A 6,000-nucleotide genomic window follows, 5' to 3' on the forward strand; every position below is an offset into this window, starting at 1 on the left:
GTAATTTGAATAAAATTTTTCAGGATAGTTTTTAAGTTCTTCATATAAAGAAAAAAACTCTCCTAAATGTCTGTCGCTATTCATAGGATGAATCCATAACCTCCTAGTTCTTCTGTACTTCAAAACTCGACGAGTTACTGCAGAGTCAAAACAATACCAATAAAAGAGTGAAGACATTGTTCTACACGACAGCACAGACTAGCTAAAGGCGAGCAACTGTTGACTGCAGCTGCGTTTTCTACTGACTTGCTTGTCAGCTGTCGAAGGGTGGAGATCTTTTTAAATTTATTTATTTGGCCTCCCGCCAGCCATTTAGCCAAAGAGTGGGGATTACCTTGACAGTGCAGCGCAGCCCGCCAAAGAAGAAGGAAAAAAAACAATGAAGAGCAATGAAACGCACATTTGTGCCGATCTACAGTAGTTTCATTAACTCTCCATTATTTTTTCTGTCAAAGTAGACAACGAGACTACAGAATTGCGCTTCAGTTATCTTTTAGTTCGAAATACGAAATGTACATCATACTAATTGTCGGATGTTGATGACAAATAATTGTTTGTCTTTTGTGATGCAACGTGTGGCCAATTATAAAAGCATAGCAGATGAATTGTCCAGTAGCCGAGGGAAAAATTCTTGTACATTTGGATTTATCTAGAGAATGAGACCATTAAAATAATAAGAGGGACCAGCACTAGGTCTGCGCTGATCACTAGTAATTAGATTTTTTCTGTGCTGCATTATATGACTACACTAAACCAAGCTGTAACCGCGCGAGCTCCGTGGCTTGCGGACGCGGCACTGACGCCACTGAATAGCTCGCATTACTTGAGACCAGAGACAGATATCAGTATCATTATCATTTCAAAAACTTTTTGGTACTTTTAGCTACATTTCATTCCCAACAATGTATGGTCTAAAACGGATCTAACAGTAAGCTACCCGCTACATAACTTTTTCACTACAAGATTTGTAAATCAAGTGCACAACGTTGACAAATAGCATCATTTCACAATGACTGTTAAGAAATATGGAAAGATAAATGATTCAATACGAAGCTAAGATGTTGCACTACCACGTGTTCAAAAATCAGATTCTTTAGCCACATACTTTCTTCAAAATCGGTTGGGAAGCGTTACGAAACTAAGAAATCACGCGAAACGAAAAGTAGACTTTTTCTTTTTTCACGACGTAAGTAACGCTTTTAAGGAAAAAATAAGTTCATAAAACGATGTGGCGAAGTCTTATATACCGCTAAGAATGTTTAAAACATGAAAATCGGAGAAGTGGATTTTCCCTCATTTCGCCGTCCCGGCTCGGCGCGCAATGTGAATGCACTACTCGTCGGCCTAAGCTGGCTAGGCACGAGCCGAGCCAGTACGCGTCAGCCCGGCTCGGCCCGGCCGGCAGTGTGAACGCAGCCTCTGCAGCGGCCGGCCGCCGGTCGAGTTTTATGTCAAAGAATGTACATTCTCAGTAATTTCTTTCTCAAATCAAGTCCTATCTTTGACATCAGATGACTTCTTTCAACACGCATTCTCTATGCCAGTGCTAACCCGCTTCCTATGCTCTCATTGCTTCTACATCTACATACATACTCCGCAAGCAACGGTACGGTGCGTGGCGGAGGGCACATCGTACCACTATTAGCCATTTTATTTCCCGTTCTATTCGCAGATAGAGCGAGGGGAAAACGACAATCTACATGCCTTCGTACGAGTCCTAATTTCTCTTGTCTTCTCTTCGTGGTCCTTGTCTGAAATATAGCTTGGCTGTGGTAGAATCGTTCTGCAGTCAGCTTCAGATGTCGGTTCTCTAAATTTTTTAAGTAGCGTTCCTTGAAAAGAACGTCGCCTTACCTCCAGGGATTCCCGTTCGGATTTCCGAAGCATCTCCCTAGCACTTGCGTGTTATTTGGACATACTGGTAACAAATCTAACGGACTGCCTCCGAGTTGCTTCGATGTCTTCCTGCAGTACACTCGAGTAGTACTCATGAACTCAAAAGCAGCTCGCTCTAGTGTCCTATATGCGGTTTCCTTTACAGGTGAACCACACATTACTAAATACTCCCAGTAAACCGAAGTTGACCATTCGCCTTCCCTACTACAATCCTTACATGCCCGTTCAATTTCATAACATTTTGCAACCTTACGCCTAGATATTTAATCGACGTGACTGTATTGGAACATTATGGGTTTGTTTTCCCTACTCATCTGCATTAAGTTACATTTTCTACATTTAAGGCTAGATGCAATTCATCAACCCAACTAAAAATTTTGTCTATGTCATCTTGTATCCTCCTACAGTCACTCAATGATGACACCTTCCCATACACCACAACACCATCAACAAACAGCCGCAGAAAATAACAGCGGTCCTATCACACTTCCCTAGGACACTCCTGTCTCTGATGAACATTTTGCCGTCGAGGACTACGTACTGAGTTCTGTTACTTAAGAAATCTTCAAACCGCTCACATACCTGTGATCCTATTCCGTATGTTCATGCCTTCGTTAACAGTTAACAGTCGTCCGTTGTGCCTTTTTTTGCTTCCAAGGTAGCAGAATTCCATCTTTTCGTTTACTATGAGGTGTCCAATTTTGATGTTACCCTTATCGCCAGTCTCATGTGTGTTACTTCTTAGTACTTTTTCTTTCTTTGGTTTGCTCTCAATCCATATTCTCTTCTCCGTAGACTTCATTCCATTTAACAGATTATTCCGATGCTTCCCAATTTTCACAGAAGATAGCATGGTTATAAACGAAACTTGACGTCTTATTTTTGTGCACTGGCTTTCAGAAGCAAATAATACCGAAAGCTGGGACCAAAATCGTCGCGCATTCTGATTTAGTTTTTCTTTTGTGTCCCTACATTACAAGAGGCGAATTGCAGATGTATTCTTTGAACGAGGCCACGGCCGTTTAGTCCCCAAAAACTCTCGAACTACAGTTTTATGCGATTCGGTGACGTATGGAGTAGAGGACATTCCTTCTAATGTGTTACATTCGCCTATAAACAAATGTGTCAGTATCAATATGAACAGACTGATCAAATGCGGAGTGTGTAAAGTAATTAACTCCGTCCGAACAGGTCCCAGAAGGCCCAAAGGTACCAACCGAACGCTGTGTCCCTCTCAGCCGATAGGCGTCACTGGATGCGGACATCGAGCGGCATGTGGTCAGCACACCGCTCTCCTGACCGTTGTCTGTTTTCGTGACCACAGCCGTTACTTCTCAGTCAAGTAGCTCCTCAACTGGCCTCACATGGACTGAGTGCACTCCGCTCGCTAACAGCACTCAGCAGACCCGGACGGTCACACTTCCACGTGCTAGCCAAGCCCAACAGCACGTAACTTGGGCGATCTGATGGGAACCTGTGTTACCACTGCAGCAAGGCCGTTGGCGCGGTATATGCAAGGCAGTATAAAAACGGGAGGGAAAATGGGCTACTTAAAAAATCACGCTTTAAACTGAAACCTCAAATTTTAACAGTAAACAACCATTAGTTTTAAGATACACTCTGAAATTACTAAAGAACTCCATTACCAATCTCTAACGTTTATATTTTCTAGTCACGACGAAACTGGAAAACTTAGCTGCACTTCCAGGTGACAAACTTCACTTTCAGTTCCTCAGCATGGCTCCCACGAACATAGAGTCCTTAGATGTTCCACAAGAACTGATTTTCACTCTGAACTCACTGAGACAGGCATTTTTCGTGTTCTACTTGGTGATGCTACTGCGGACTCCGCACGGAACTTCGGCCATCTACCACGTCTTTGAAGTTTCACTTTGAACTTATGTGCACCCACGGCGAGTAATCACAAGGATGATGAGATCTGCAGTTTGCAATCACATCACATCGGCTCAGCCCAGCAACAGTTAGCAGCGGACTAAGTTCGGCGCACACCGACTTGTCAGCAACCACCTCAATGGCAATCATGGTAATATCGCATTTGCAATGCACGCTCCTGACTTCGGAAATCGCGATATACTGAGGGAAGAGCCGGCCGGGGTGGCCGAGCGGTTCTAGGCGCTACAGTCTGGAACCGCGCGACCGCTACGGTCGCAGGTTCGAATCCTGCCTCCGGCATGGATGTGTGTCCTTAGGTTAGTTAGGTTTAAGTAGTTCTAAGTTCTAGGGGACTGATGAGCTCAGAAGTTAAGTCCCATAGTGCTCAGAGCCATTTGAACCATTTGAACTGCGGGAAGAGCAGTTCATTCCTGGTTCTTATTTTTTAGTCTTCCTAACTTGATCTATGCGCTTCACACACGGGTATGCATTTTTTTTGGCAACCTGATTGTTGCTTCAAAGGGGATTCTTTTCGTACCGGACTCATGTTTGTTTCCTGATCGAGTTAAGTCATTGGAAATCACTTGCCTAGTGACGCTTCTTTCTGATTTTTCCCTTATTCATTAATCTGTACTTCTGTTCCATTTCATACCCCTTGTGTATAAGTACTTAATTTGCAACCATGGCTGAAAACATTATTTGTGTCTTTTATGTGTCTGGGCACCGTCTCAATCATAGCTGTCCAACATCATGTTGGTGGCAACCCTAACAGTCATTCATTTTCTTGTCATTGTTCTATTTTAGTTATGTAAGTTCATTCTCAAATTGTTTTATAACCTCGACGTTTATGTGTACGGAGTAATATTTATGCACTGCTTGAATATATATTATTTTTACGGTATCAAACTCTATGATTCAGCAACCGTTAGAGTAAGTTATTCTGTGAAATGCCCAGGTTCTCCATTCATAATCAATAGGTAAAGCCCCCAACGAGTTCAGGAACTTATCAAACAACGTTTTCCATTGTGCGAGGCAATTGATTTTTTCAAGTAGCCTGTTAGCTTTATGTGGGTAATCTATTTTTTATATGATCTAGGATGATAGATTTTGTATCAGTCTAACGGAGCACCTGATGAGCAAGCGGTCGTGTTCACACTGCATCTGGCTTCTGGCGGTCTTTATTTTCTTGTTACGGAAGATTCATTTGGTTCTGATGGCATCCATTCAGGATTCCTAATCCACAGCAGGATGTATGTACAAAATTGGCATGCAGCATTCTTCACTGATATTCTCCAAACTGGTAACAAACTCCATGATTTGAAAGAGCAAAAATTACAGTCATCTAAAACCAGGTAACCCAAATGAAAAACCGCAAACCTAATGACCTACTGCATTACTTACCGTAGTGTATAAACTTCTGGAAAGAATACTGTGCAACAGAGTCTGCCACAAAATTTTGCAATACCTGCCTGTTGAGCAGACAGGATTCCACCCAAACCGCAGTTGTACAGACTAGGTCCTCTCACTGATAACTTTTATTGGAGCAGGATTTCAAAACAAACAAAATACCTCAACCGTATTTATAGATCTAAGAGTGGCTTATGATACTATGTGGAGGCAGTGGGTAATATTCAGACTTTTACGATTCATACGGTGTCTTAAGACTGGATATCTCATCGAGCTATGTTAAGCATCCAATGAGGGATAAGATCAGCCCTCTAACGAAGATTAACAATGGTCTTCCACAAAGATCGGTGCTAGCCCCTATACTGTTTTGCCTTTATCTAGCAGGCATGCTTAAGACAACATCAAGGAAATCTGAATATGCTGACGACTGGGACCTTGCTGCGAGCCACAAATACCTGAGCATCACTGAGTCTGTTTTGACCGAAGACCAATTTGAGATTTTTTGCTTCAACGAAAATGAGATGTGCGGGTAGGCCACTCTGTTTACTAGAAGCCAACACATACTAACCTATATCTCAGTGTGCAAAGCTTACGTAACCCAGTCGAAAACAAAGCAGTTTTAAACACACTTGATGTACTGAGCCGAAACTGTTTCTGACAAGGACCACCTGGATTCCGAGATCAGATAGCCAAGAAACATGCAGTAGAGGAATGGCTGTTACGAACGAGTAATTAAGTTAGCCACATCTAAGAAACAAAAGCAACAAATAGGTATTTAATCATCAGAAAATGATCACTCTGCAC

Source organism: Schistocerca serialis, chromosome 3, assembly GCF_023864345.2.
Source record: "Schistocerca serialis cubense isolate TAMUIC-IGC-003099 chromosome 3, iqSchSeri2.2, whole genome shotgun sequence".
NCBI classification, from domain to species: domain Eukaryota; kingdom Metazoa; phylum Arthropoda; class Insecta; order Orthoptera; family Acrididae; genus Schistocerca; species Schistocerca serialis.